This window comes from Mytilus galloprovincialis, chromosome 7, assembly GCF_965363235.1.
Source record: "Mytilus galloprovincialis chromosome 7, xbMytGall1.hap1.1, whole genome shotgun sequence".
Lineage (NCBI taxonomy): Eukaryota > Metazoa > Mollusca > Bivalvia > Mytilida > Mytilidae > Mytilus > Mytilus galloprovincialis.
Window position 1 is genome coordinate 79,722,292 of NC_134844.1, and position 15,461 is coordinate 79,737,752.

General features: G+C 32.1%; 1 long non-coding RNA gene across 1 annotated transcript; it reads left to right on the forward strand.

Moving 5' to 3' along the window:
- Positions 1-6,585: 6,585 nt before the first annotated feature.
- On the forward strand, positions 6,586-13,170 carry LOC143081995 (uncharacterized). Its single transcript, XR_012980205.1, has 3 exons — positions 6,586-6,941; positions 10,884-11,075; positions 12,612-13,170. It is a non-coding gene; the product is annotated as an uncharacterized LOC143081995 (long non-coding RNA).
- The last annotated feature ends 2,291 nt before the right edge of the window (positions 13,171-15,461 follow it).

The following is a 15,461-nucleotide window of genomic DNA, read 5'->3' on the forward strand; positions in this document are numbered from 1 at the left end:
CTAACTATGCGGTATGGGCTTTGTTCATTGTTGAAGACCGTACGGTGACCTATAGTTGTTAATTTCTGTGTCATTTTGGTCTCTTGTGGACAGTTGTCTCATTGACATCATACCATATCTTCTTTTTTTATATTAAATGGAAGCAAGTAATTTCGTACCCTGACCATTTCGTACCTCTGCCATTTCGTACCCAAATCTGCCATTTCGTACTTAAATCTGTCATTAGTACCCAACATTAACCATTTCGTAACCATGATAATATCCATTTCGTACCCAATTGGCCAAATGCATCGACCATTTCGTACCTCATAAACTTAATACATGTAAGCTATTTCGTATCATATTTTTGTATAGTTTTTTTTCATGATTTTAATGAGATTTTTTTTTTTTTTTTTAATATAACAAATTGGCAAATATTCAAAAACAGGCATGACATAGAAATCTTCCATGAGGTGCAAAATCATATTACATATAAATCTTCCATGAGGTACGAAATGGTATAACATATAAATCTTTCATAAGGTACGAAATGGTATCACATATAAATCTTCTATGAGGTACGAAATCGTATTACATAAAAATCTTCCATGAGGTACGAAATGGTATTACATATAAATCTTCAATGAGGTACGAAATGTTATTGCATATAAACCTTCAATGAGGTATGAAATAGCATACACATTAATCATCCATGGGGTACGAAGTGACATACATATTAATCTTCCATGAGGTACGAAATGGTATTACATGTTAATATTCCATGAGGTACGAAATGGTCAAGGAACGAAATGGTCAGGGTACAAAATGGTTTTTGTCAGGGTACGAAATGAGGGGTACGAAATGGTTAGGGTACGAAATGACTATAATTCGTTTAAATCAGGATACAATACAATAAGGCCCGAGAGCACAGTTAATTTGTAGTGCATTTCTTTTAAACAGTAGATTCAAATTTAAAACATCGCATTTGTTTTTATTTAAAAAGATTTTCACAGTGTAGTGTACTAATATTAGGACAAATAATATTACAATTATAGAAACTTCTACCAGCTCTAACTCAAATATTGACAAATCTGTGTTAGGGAGGTATAATATTCAGTTTGACAAATTCAGACGTACTAATTCTTTACTTTTCAACTGGACCAAATCACTACTTAACATAAAGATTCAGCACCCAAATTTTTATCCCCTTACTAAATATTTCATGCATTAAATATCAAGAAGTAAATTGGGAATGTGTTAAAAAAATTGTTTAATGCAAGCTATACACTATTCACACTAGGGACTATATTCGTAGAAAACGAAAACCAAAAGACGATAACTGTGTCCTTGGACCATAAAGACACATAAAAAAGCTAGACCATAGGACATTTCTGTTACCAGCTTCCCATGAAACTGGTACGGCAGATATCGCTTCTTTAAACAATGAAACGAGTGCTTTTTAATCTAAAAATGGTTGTCATTGAATACTTTATATGTACATTTATGCATTGATTCATTTTATGAAATTAATATAGTTATTCCATATTAATATTATTTTAGTAAGTTTTTCTATATGAATTTGATTTGGAATAACACTACGTATTTCCCTTGAGAATAGTGATATTCACCGCGCTAAACGTAAAGCGCTTTTACATGTGACATTTTGATTGAATGTTTAATGTAAAATTTGTTTTGATTAATATTTGTCATAAAATACATTGTTTTCTCTCGGAATATGGAATACATCAATTAATTTCTTTTGTTTCGGTAAATATGTGGTTGAATTAACTTTTAAAAAACTTCTATTCTTCGCGGCCGTAGGCATTAGTGAATATCAGTGTTTCAAAAGTCAACAAAATCGAATATTCAACTTACCAAAAAGACAGTAGTTGTATAATATTGAATGACAGCTATTTCTATTATAACATTTTAATACCTAATATTTGCTCCAATGTCAGTTGAACAAGTCCTCTGTCTACTTTTGCCAGATAGCTGTTGTACGACGCACACATATCCACCGAGTCCTGGTAGAGCAACTTTGTTGATTCATAACGATAACAAAAGCAAACTCCTGGTATATAGGAGAATCCACTGTTCAGTCGACATATTTTTTTTGCAATTCTGCATTCTAAAGAAAATAGAAATGTAAACATCAGGTATTAATTTCTGTGCATCTCAATGCCTTTAAAATGAATTAAAAAAAAGATGTTATACAACGATGAAAAATACCATTTCAATTTCATTTATTACAAATCAAATGCATGATTGTATTCTAAGCAATTCGTTCCCAATGCTTAACATGAGTAACGTACTCTAGTTAAATGTGTATTGATTGTTGTTCTTTCAAGCTAAAGTTTTAGCGATGTACATTTTTTGATAAATGACCTACTACCAGTATTTAAATCATCGATTTCCATAATGGTATCTCGCAAGTTTGCGAATTATATCTTTTTAATTTTCGAAGTAATCATAAACTGTTATAATAAAGTTACATATGTTAAATACATGTGCCTATCATTTAAATCATTTGTGTTTGCTTCTGTTCGCTTTAAAGTGGTTTCTTATTTTTTGCAATGAGAATGTTGTGTTCAGATTTACGGAGAACACTACTGACGGTCGCTATTTCTTCACAGCTCATGATGTTTCTGACAGAAAATCTTTTTAGAAGTACAGTTAACATGTGGAATAAGTAGTTGTAATTAAGTTCAGTATAGTGTAAACTTTGTTTCTGTTTCATCACGAATTGTGCTAATGTAAAGCCGATTAATTGGTCTCAAGACAGCATCAGTTTTTTCTTTGAACAAAATACACAACACTCACCACGAACTATGTAATAATATCGCCATCCAACATCAGGTGAACTACGTGTGATACCAATATCAATGAAATCATCTTCCCATAATTCACACTCCTGTGTTTTCCTGTTATAAGAAAACGACAGACAATTGGTATTTTCAAAACAAAGGACACTACAACTAATCAAACATGGTCTAACGACGGCGTTTAAATGTTGTTCTGTAATCTTGAAATCGGTAAACTCTGTATTTTTCAAACCGACTCCAGTTCGCAGCAACAGACAAACCACATACTGAATGTGCAAGAAAAATAAAACAAAATTATGAAGCACGTCCATATTCCCGGTATTTAGATTATTTATTAGCCAGCGTTCAGCTGTGAAACTTCAGTAAAATAGCATAGTAGACCTTCCATTGTCTTCAAATAACGCCAGTAAAATTGCATAAGTAGACATTCAAGTGTCTTCAAATAATTTCAAACAATTTTGCCCTTGATACCAGACAAATCTACTATATGCAATTAGAGTCGATGTAAACGGCTTCAAATATATATTAGTATGCATTCGTAATAGCATAACAAACAACATTTATTATTTGGCTTGGTATATTTTGATAGTCTAATTTTACAATTAGTCGTAGGTTAAAAACAGATGATCGAAATCCTTTCAAATTGTGTTCATTTATTTCATTAGATTTTTAGACAATTAAATCATCAAACATTTAAATGCAGAGAAATTGAAAAGGTGTATGAAACTTTTGTATCTGTGCACTTAAATGTTTAATGTGGATTTGTTTGATTGTAAAATATCATCGAACTTATGACAAAACCATAAAATATTATTGAATATTTTTTGAATGGATAAAAACTTGAGCAATTACAATTAGAACTTTTCAAAATACCTCGAATTGGTAGTGTAATCGATCACTTTACGTTAACAGTTGACAGACAAAGTTGCACTAATATATACAAATAAAAGTTATCAAGAAGTTAAAAATTCAAATATTGCATTATATTATATCTGGTCACTCATGATAGTTGTTGTGCAGTTTTTGCAACGGAAATGTCATACATCCTTAAAGTCAAAATAAAGAAAGTCCTCTTATTCACTCTAACATCAAACAATGCTTTCTAATGCACCGTGACTTTGTGAAAGGCTCTGTTATTAATTAAAACATGAAACAAGGCTCTGTTATCACAGTGATATTTTTCATTACTTTGTTATTACCGTAATATTTTACATTACTCTGTTATCACCGTGATATTTTACATTACTCTGCTTGCTACCACCGTGATATTTCACATTACTATGTTATCAGCGTGATATTTTACATTACTCTGCTATCACCGTGATATTTTACATTACTCTGTTATCACCGTGATATTGATATTTTACATTACTCTGTCTTCACCGTGATATTTTACATTAGTCTGCTATCACCGTTTACCATTACACATTTCACACTGTAAATACACACACAATTCTTTACTTAGAAAGATATATTTTGCTGAAAATTACTGATTATCAAGGTCATGTGATTCGCTACGGTGGAGTTGACCAGCGCGTCGCTCTGTCAAATTACAGTAACACAATGCTTTATTGGCTGAGTGAGGATGACAATCACGACGCCTTCATAGCAACAAAGTATTGACTTCTATTTCACTATACCACCAAACAGAAAGTAATACTCTATAGACTCTCACTCTACAACTAAGGAGTCATCTAACTACGAAAAACCCCAAACGCCCCAGCCTTTTTTAAAATAACATAGCGTAATGTCTGACCGGAATGTCTGTTTCGCCGAACTGATATATGGAATACTTTTTTCAAGACCGGACTGCAACCTGCCTGCTGGGTGTGGCCTTTATGAAAAATTCTGGCCGTATCTGGATTGAAAACAAAACTCTTTTTGCTATTAGAAATGAATATTAGAAATGAATATTTCTAACAGAATTGTATGGCATTAAATGAACATGATGAATAAAACGGGCATATTTTTTGTGGCAGGGGTTTTAATGTCTGACCGGAATGTTCTTATATGATAGACAAAAAATAGGGAGAATACAGCATCGAAAATGTCCAACCGTATAAACACCTTTACAGCAATACAAAATATACCCCACGCCAGGAACTTTTTTTAAAAAAGTGCATATTACTTTATTTTATGTTTTTAGCCCAAAAAAGGGCCCAAAAAGTAATTGCTACTGTGTTTAATGCTCTGTTATTAATTAGAAACTTTACCATTATTTACATGGCTCTGTTACTGTCTGTTACATTATCAAATGCTATGTTAATAATTGTAGAAGTATATTATTAAGAAAATCATTTCAACTACATATTAATTCTATTTCTTTATTAAGACAATACCGTGCTGATGGGTACTTCTGCCGTTATGAAGATGAAAAGCAAACACTGATAGTTGCTTTGGGTTTTGCCAACTGTGTTAGCTGTCTAAACATAAAGTAGTATGAATCAATTCATAAAATTCTTTTTCGTATTCGTTCTTTTTGTTATTATAATAATAAGCAGATATCCGTGAATTGTATTGAATTGATGAGACATAATTTTAAAACAATTTTTTTCGATTGCTATGCAATAACTATACATTGTGTAGAGAAAGTTGGTTGATCATCAGATTAGGAGAAAAGTTTAGCGAATCTTCCGAAAAGCGAACAAAACTGATACAGCTGTGTATATATACGATATTCCCGTGCTTGCATTTCCTATCATGATTTTCTTGAAAGAGGGTTGCTGCTCATAAGGAAGCTATTAAACCAAGAGTTCCAAATGGTGACGTTGAAATCATCCCTTCGTACATTTTACGGACACCATCACGTGTTGGTTGACCGTTATGGAATAACCGTTTCACAAATGATATCGGATATGTTCCTTACGTCGTAACTACAATCCCCTTCCTTTTCATGAATGTGACCTACCGAATTAGACTATTTACCGGATTTGTTATCACATAAGCAACACGACGGGTGCCACATGTGGAGCCGGATCTGCTTACCCTTCCGGAGCACCTGAGATCACCCCTAGTTTTTGGTGGGGTTCGTGATGTTTATTTTTTAGTTTTCTATGTTGTGTCATGTGTTCTATTGTTTGTCTGTTTGTCTTTTTTCATTTTTAGCCATCAGTTTATTTTCGATTTATGAGTTTGACTGTCCCTTTGGTATCTTTTGTCCCTCTTTTATAGCATGTGCATATGAATTGATAACGGTTTCGAAAAAAAAAGAATTATATTTCCCCATCAATTGTATTTTTTTTTTTTTTTTTTATTAATTTATGAGTTCAACATTTCTTATGAATTGAAATATGTATTCAGTGTCAAAAGATAAACAGTTTAGATATGTTTATGTCAATATCCGATAAAATCTGTTAAATACATATTGCAAGCTTTCAGTATGAAACAATATTTTCATATAAAATTTTTGAATTTCATTTATTTGTAGTTTGCCATACCAATGACATTTATGTTAAATGTGACATATAGGCCCAAAGTATTAGTCCTAACAGTGTTTTTTTTTTTTTTTTTAATTTTATTGTAATATACACTTTTTGTCAGAATCACATGTAACGATAACTAATTTGATTAGTTATTAGAAGTGAATTGATTTCAAATGGAAACAAGCATATGTATAATGGATGTTTTAAAGGTCATTTGCTAAATAAATATAACAATTATAGTCAACATTTTAGATATTTAATTTTTAATTTACTTTATCGTACATTTCTGTTATCAATACAAGAATATGTTGACAAAACAATATACTTTGAATACATGACGTATCACCCTTGTTACAGGGCTAAATCTTTACAAACAAATCAAAGTCCCAGCTGGACAGTTGCGGTATGAAAATGCTCATATTTTTGCCTGCTCTTTATATATTTTTACCCTCTACAAAATGTGTATTATTGCGAACCAGTGTTGGCATAAATAATATAGATTTTACAGATTTCAAAATAACAGAAAACAATCTTAATCTTGGAGTTGCACATAATGTGAATGGTTGCAGTATCCGTTGTCTGGAAAATCTCCAGTGTCTATCGTTTTCTTATAACTGGAAAACAAACGCGTGTGAAATGTGGGACGAAGATTTTATTCATATTTATGACACAGATGGGTCAACAGATGTTGGGTGGATATATTACTACATCATCCGAGGTAAGACTATCTGATTGAAATATATTTTGAGGAAACATGATTCTTTTAAAGTATAGACACCTATTTATTGTGTTGCTAGGCTGTTATCTAATTGATGCATATCGACTATCTTTTTATATTCAGTTATTGAAGTAAAAATGTTGAACAAGAATAGATATACAAAACGACAGTCAAACATCAAAGTACTTGCAAGAAAACTCATAATAATGTATCATTTTCAAATACAAATTTTATTTTATGCATTTCTTTTTTAAATTAGGCGCATCACGTCTATATACAAAGTTGCATGTTACCATCTTTAAAAATAATGGCGATAACACTTTCATAATTGTGAGTTCTCTTTGTGGCCATAAAAGTGCCCTCTTATCAGTTACAGCTCTAGTTGTAGACTTTCCCGTGTCGGTATCACATGTGGAGCAGGGTATACTTATCCTTCTAGAGCAATTTATAGCATGCCCCGTTTTTGGAAGAGGTTCGTTTTGCCTTGTCTTTAGTTGTGTATGTAATTTATTGTTACGTAGGTTGCTGTTTATCTTTTCGTGTTTTTTTTTTTCATGGTTCTGTCGGTATGTCTTTTTTTCTTTTTTTCTGGTCCGTATTTCTTTCTGAAATTGGTAAAGCTTTAACATATTTATTTAGTGTCGTTTCTTTTCCTGGATGTCTTTGGAATATTTGGCACTGGACCTTTCAAGGAAACAAGTAACAAATCGGTTCAGCAAACAATCAAATTTGTAGTTGTCTGCATTAGCTGTATTTGGCTTACTTTTTGGAATTATTTGTTTTCCATGCTCTGTATTTCTATTTTTATAAGGTCTCCTAACTTTTATGTTAACGGAAAGCGCTCTTCACGTTCCAAATTTTAGCCTGGGTTGCGTTTAATACAGTAGCAGCTAGTATAGCTGCTATGTCTAAGATGTATATCTTTATTGAACGATATGCTACGTAGATATAGACTATCAAAATGACGTCATTATTAATAACTTTTTCCGACACCATTTAGGCTTCCTAGATAGTATGAGTAGTAGCTTCGTTACTAAACGCAAACCTGGTATCTATAATAAGCTCTAGCATTATCGAATGCGTTTCGATCATTCAATTCATCGTTGTCTGACCCCATTAGTTGTATTTAGCTTACCTGTTAGATTTTTTATTTTTTTCATGCTCTTTATTTCCGTTTTTTATAAGGTCTCCCAACTGTGTTATAAACGGAAAGCGCGCCCAATGTTCCAAATTTCAGTCTGGTAACTATAATAAACTTTGTTATCATTGAATATATTTCCCTACACAAAATGTCATCGGAATATCACTCCCGTCACAAGATATAAGTAAAAATTGCATTATTTATCAATCACTAGATATGTTGTCTAATGAGAAAATATAATTGTCTAGAAATGAGCCTGACAGTACTTTGATATGGTTACTCTACCTGAATGATTACCTTGTTTAGCGTAAGAAAACTGATCAACTATTAGCCAGTTGTGATAGTTAAGTCTGGGCGACGTTTCTCCTCTCTAAGATTGTTAATCATTGACCCACTGCTTAACTGCTACCGTACACGTTTGCCGGAAATTTAACATGCCTATTCAGGACGGTTACAGCATAATAAGATAGGAATATACCCATCTGTGTACTAAGTCAACAAGCCGAGACTGATAAATCATATTTAAAGAACATCAAAGAGTTATAATTTCAGTTTTTTTAGTACAACTTGAATACAATAACAAAAACATTGTAAATGTGGATGTTCCGAAGTATTATGTATTCAGTTTGGTGCTATTTGACACTTTCTTCAACAAAAACAGAAATAAAAGTACGAAAGCGATCCCAACCATGTGTTTTTATAACAACAATCATCATTTGCTATACATCAAACTACAAAGTTGAAAGGACAAACAACAGAACGTTTTTGAAACGTCGAAACCATAAATAATCTAAAATCAACTTTCATAAGCTCACCATAGATACCAGGCTTCAAATAGTGTACTTCAAATTTAAAGGTTTGATAACATTTTGATTATACTAATGACAATATCGTTGATATTTCATTCCAACACAGAACCGCTTACTCCTGGGATGGCGATACCTTACCGATTGAAGTCCACATTAACCGATTGAGGGTGCAGTCGTAGATTTAATACAATCACATGATACTGGTAATCACAATTGCTAATTTTTCATATGTACGTACTAAGTATTCATACCAGTACCAATGTCTTAAAGTTTTTTTCTATTTTGAAAACACAGTAGCACCATCTGGACTTACACTCCATTTATAGAGACCTCAACCAGTCACAGTTATATATGTGATGACGACGTATGTGCGAATGATATATTTTTGATAATATTGATGAATCAATTCTATGAACAATGGTTTATGCATGGTCAGGTTTTTTCTACCTTGATTCCATAATGTATTTGTAATCCACCATTTTTTTTCGCAAAACTTCTGTACTTAGTCAGAAATATAACAGTTCGTTTGATTTTGTCAGATTTTATGTACTCTTCCTTTCATGAACTTACCTTGGGGTTTAGACTTTGTTTTATATATTGTTTTCTACTTCGACCCAGACGTAAGAAAATTCCCGTATCAAGTCAGGATTATGACAATTATTATCCACTCGTTTAATTTCTTTTAGCTTTTCATTTTGCCATTTGATCAGGAACTTTCCATTTTGTATTTCCTCGGAGTTCAGTTTTTTTGTGATTTTACTTTTTACTATGTTCAATCTCTTTAACTTACAGTTTATCTGTATAACTAATTGCGATTTATAGTTTAAGTATCTATAATTGACTGATATTGATGAATGTTTTCATGGTTCTGTTATTTTTCTATAGTTCATTGTGTTGGTGGGTTCTGTTTCAGGCCATTAATTGTACATCCTGTTTATTCATATTTGTTTTCGTCTTAATATTGACATTTACTTAATCTAAAATTGATTATAAAGTCAGCAATATCATACTTTTGTTCTTATAGCTTTAGGAATTTAAAATCATGAATTCATTCAGTTGTTGGATACAAGGGCTATCTATTCCGGAAATAACAACTTATAGACACTAACTACGGTTGCGAGGGTTCGTGTATATAAGTTATAATCCCCAGTGATTTGGTGGGGTCGGTGTTGCTTAATCTTTAGTTTTTTATGTTGTATTTTGTGTACTATTATTTGTCTATTTGTCTTTTTTGTTTTTAGCCATGGTTGTAAGTTTATTTTCGATCTATGAGTTTGAATTTCCCTCTGGTATCTTTCGTCCCTCTTATATCAATCATTCTAATATGACGTGCTTCTTTCGCTTTATGAATAAACCCATGCTCTAAATCCAATAATGTTATTTTGCACATGCGTATATTGACTACTGCAGAAAAATGAATTTTATCAAATTGGCATCCATTTTATATATTTTTCATTCACAAAAACACTTCCAAACTCTTAAATGAAGCACATGTTGTTACTTATTCATTTATTATGACTGTAATGTGTTGCATTCCGAAATTTACATATTTCACCTAAATACGACAACCGTTCATGCTGGCTGTTCAAAAACTCCTCCCTCTGAAAAATCACAGTGCCAGCCGTTTGCTTCTTTACAAACAAAAAAGGGAGGTTCATGGAAGAGCCTACAGATCGCTTTACCCTTATACACCTCCGACATAGAAATTACCTTAATTGTCCTTATCAGAATCGAAATAATTGATGCAAGCTATACTTTATTGTAGTTTTAACATGGGTAGGCATTATATTCGTATTATTTTAGCCCTCACTATCGCTCGGGCAAAAATAATCACGAATATAATGCCTATCCATGTTAAAACTCCAATAAAGTATAGCTTGTATCAATTATTTCTTAAATAACAACAACAACAATAAAAGTAATAATAATGTACGTACATGTAATTTGTAAGTTATAATATGACGGTTTTCCATATTATTTATCTTCTTTCAGATCTAGAGTGTGGTATTACAAAAGAAACATGTCTTTCCCATAGCGGGTTTTCCTACACACCTTGTTTCTGTCATAGATATGTATCAACACAGATGTTCTATCAGAATGCATTTGATAATTGTGCATCCCACAACAGTTCTCTGGCAAGAGTAAACAGAGGATTTTTTCAACTAACACTTGAAAATATATTAGGTATTTTAATAGGAAATTAACCATTAGTTTAACCTTGAACACGTTCTGTCATTGTGCAATCATTGTGCCTTAACTAACATACGTTAAATTGCTGTGATTAGATGAATACTTTTATGATATGGTTTTGAAAAAAAATTGAAGAGTATTGTGCACTATATTTTTGGTGTAAAACTCAATGTTGATATCCTGACCTTATAATTTTTCATTATTTGTCTTTTATTTGAACATAACCACTCATCCGTATTTTTTTTTTTTTTTTTTTTTTTTTTTTTTGTAATACTTCATTCTTTGGTAATACGAGATACTGCAAAATAAAGGCAACAGTAGTATACCGCTGTTCAAACTCATAAATCCATAGACAAAAAACAAAATCGGGGTAACAAACTAAAACTGAGGGAAACGTATTAAATATAAGAGGAGAACAACGACATAACACTACAGTGTAACACACACAGAAACGGACCAAGCATCAGACAAAATCCCACGAGAATAACAAATATAACATCAAAACCAAATACAAAGTCTGTGTTAAACAATATTATCAAATAGGACAAGAAAGTGTAAATGATGTTGTGTGTTTGGTCTGGATTAAACATTTTATTTCGGTTGAATCACAAATGTGAAAGTTACATATTGTGCATTAACATCGATTTATAGATAGCTTAGAATAATAAAGCCTTTACGGTTGGTTTATATGAACATCAAGATTGTTGTTTGTATGTTTTATAGACAATTTTCTGTTTGACAATCCGTATTTGCATATCATGTTTCCCATTGAAAGTAAGATGGTACTATTCTACGTGTAAGTATTTCCGATATATTGCACCAGATATTTCATAGTTTCTCTGGGAAATATTCCTTATATAGGTATCATGGTAAATGAGTTGGCGATTCTAGTCAGCTGTGTTTTCCAAAATTGTTTTATGTTCGATCTTTTCAATTCAATTTTATGGAAACATGAGGTTTTAGTTTTATTCAACCGCTTGATAGATAAATGTAAATGGTTTTATGAAGGATCACTCAAATGGATTGAAAGTCTATTTTGGATCATATTTTGTGTGACTTGTGACATTTTCTGCTTACCTCTTTTTGTCTGTGATTTGCATCAAATAGATACAGATTTTTTCCACGGTTATACCAAAAAGTGATTATATTTTTTAATTTTAACTATTGAAACTCAAATCTATAAAAGTGCTGTTTTCATACCTATGCACATACATGCCACAAACAGTAAGCTTTATTTGTTAGAAGGCACGTGAAAGAGGGTGGATGAAAAAGAGGGACAAAAGATACTAGAGGGACAGTCAAACTCATAGATTGAAAATAAACTGACAACGCCATGGCTAAAAAATAAAAAAGACAAACAGACAAATAATAGTACAGAAGACACAACATACATGTAGAAAACTAAAGATTAAGCAACACGAACCCCACCAAAAACTGATGGTGATCTCAGGTGGTCCGGAAGGGTCTTAGGTGTGTCAATATTAATATGTTTTTCTAACTATGTATTGCTAATTACAAAATATATTTCAGCACACGTAATCGATGGTGAAGTTAGAATTCAGGGCAATCGAGCCAGTATAACATCAACATGGAGATTTGACAATGGAGATTTAATGAAATACTTTAACTGGAATACAATCGATAATCAACCAAGCCAAACCCCGACTGAACTATCTATTGTTATAAGGAAATCAGAAGGATATCGTTGGCATGATGCTCACATAGATTATGCCCTTAGTTCTGTGTGCCATATCTACTGAATTTTTAGAGCAAAGTACTTTGCCAGTGGTTGTCCTTTATGTTTTGTGTGTGTTGTCGTTAATAACATATCTTTTATTGTCCCTTTCAAATTCGTTTACCTCTTATTTTTATTTTCAATGGATTTAGATGTGACTATTTTGTACAGACTGGAGAATTTATGGAACGCCATGACTGCCTTATGTTAATGATCAGCATTATATGCAGTGCTCACACCATTATATTAAGTGCTCACAACATTATATTAAGTGCTCACAACATTATATGCAGTGCTCACACCATTATATTAAGTGCTCACAACATTATATTAAGTGCTCACACCATTATATGCAGTGCTCACATCATTATATTAAGTGCTCACAACATTATATTAAGTGCTCACAACATTATATTAAGTGCTCGCAACATTATATGCAGTGCTCACACCATTATATTAAGTGCTCACAACATTATATTAAGGGCTCACAACATTATATTAAGTGCTCACACCATTATATGCAGTGCTCACATCATTATATTAAGTGCTCACAACATTATATTAAGTGCTCACAACATTATATTATGTGCTCACAACATTATATTAAGTGCTCCCAACATTATATGCAGAGGTCAAAGCATTATATGAAGTGTTCAAAACATTATATGCAGTGGTCACAACATTATATGAAGTGATCACAACATTATATGAAGTGCTCACAATATTATATGAAGTGCTCACAACATTATACGTTTTTTGTTGTATGATGAGATTGTTGTATGATGAGATTGATGTATGATGAGATCATTCGGTAAACATCGTTTTTTAGCGGAAATTACCGAATCCATAATTTGTAAATTACGGTAATGCCCAGCAAACAAATTTAAACAGTTATTAAAGTCATGTGATCATAAGGCAGTATACAATATTTAAAACTGATTGAAATAAGTAAGGAAAAGATGAAACTAAGAAGTGAATGATTAAAGTAGTTCTGTTCGTCGTAAGAAATACGAATGGCAAAATGTAAGTGAAATAATAAAAAGTTTATTTAATGAAATATCGAAGGGAAATTTGTATGACATATTCCTCGAGTTCATTTCCTACTGAAGAACTTTAGCAAGGTGCCACTTTATAGTCCGTACTCAGTTTAAAAAAAGCTTAATTACCTTTTGAATAAAACAGTCAGCTTTCTATAACACATAAGCGTCATATTACGCTAGCTTATATATGTCATGATTGAGTGTCATGATTGAGTCATTTTTGGCATCCATTTTCAGAATTTGTCATTTCACATGAATAAGTATCTAACAGATATGGAAAATGCAGTTTAAAGTATTTCATTGTAGGTGTTTAACATAACTTTAGGCAGCAACCATTTAATTTTTTTTGGGGGGAGGGGGCTATTGATTTTTATTTTTTTCGCGACAAGTCGAAAATATTTTTTTTAATTCAATTTTAGCAAATTACATATATTGGCAGCTAGGGGTGAATCAACCAAATTTTTTTTCTCAGAATCAAAAACAAATTATTTTTTTCTCCAAAAACTGGAAACACACTTTTTTTCAAAAAAATCCATAAATTTTACCCTTTCAAAACCCAGTTTAACATTATTTTCATTTAAAGTTATCATCTCTTATGAAAACTGAGTTTGTGGGGATGAAAAACGTTTACTACGTTTGTTCGTCATTTTGCACGGTTAATATATATAAAAAAAAGTGGTATGTTTGATAATGAAACAACTTTCCACAAGAGACAAAATGACATCACAGAAATTAACAACTAAACGGCCACAGTACGGCCTTCAACAATGAGCAAAGCCCATACTGCATAGTCATGCAGCTATAGAAGGCCCCGAAATGATAAACGTAAAACATTCTTAATTTATGTACAAACAAACGATCGAAAAACTAACATGTATATAACACATTAACAAACGACAACCACTGAAATAAAGGCACCTCCTGACTTGGGACAGCCACATATACAGAATGTGCGGCGGGTTTTAACATGTTAGCGGGATACCAACCCTCCCTCTAACCTGGGACAGTGGCGTAACAGAACAACATAAGAACGAACTATGAAAATCAGTTGTAAAAGGCTTAACTCATCAGATGGGTACAAATATAAATCCATCTACCAGAAAATAGAGTAGACGTGGGCGGCTACTTCTATATCCCAACAACAAAAAGACACTATAAGTACTGATCTGAGAGTACTCGCAATTACTGACAGCTAGTTCAAAGCCACTAACAACTAATAAAAAAAACATGCATCTAAGTTTTGCATTTAGGTAAAGATTGAAACAAACTGTGAGTAAAATAGAATGATTTACTATTATTGGATAGTAACGATTGTCCATGAAAAAGGAGTCATTTTCAATGCTCTTCAACTTTGTACTTGTTTGGATGTATAAATATTTTGATATGAGCGTCACTGATGAGTCTTATGTAGACGAAACAAGCATTTGGCGTACTAAATTATAATCCTGGTACCTTTGATAACTACTTGACCTAAATTAATTCTGGTTAAGGTACATTAAGATACAAAATATAATCAACTACAAGTCATAGAAGAATAATATCTTTTAGATCGCACTTCTTTGATAACAATGGACCTCGAAAAAAGATTCAAATTTGTGTTTAGGT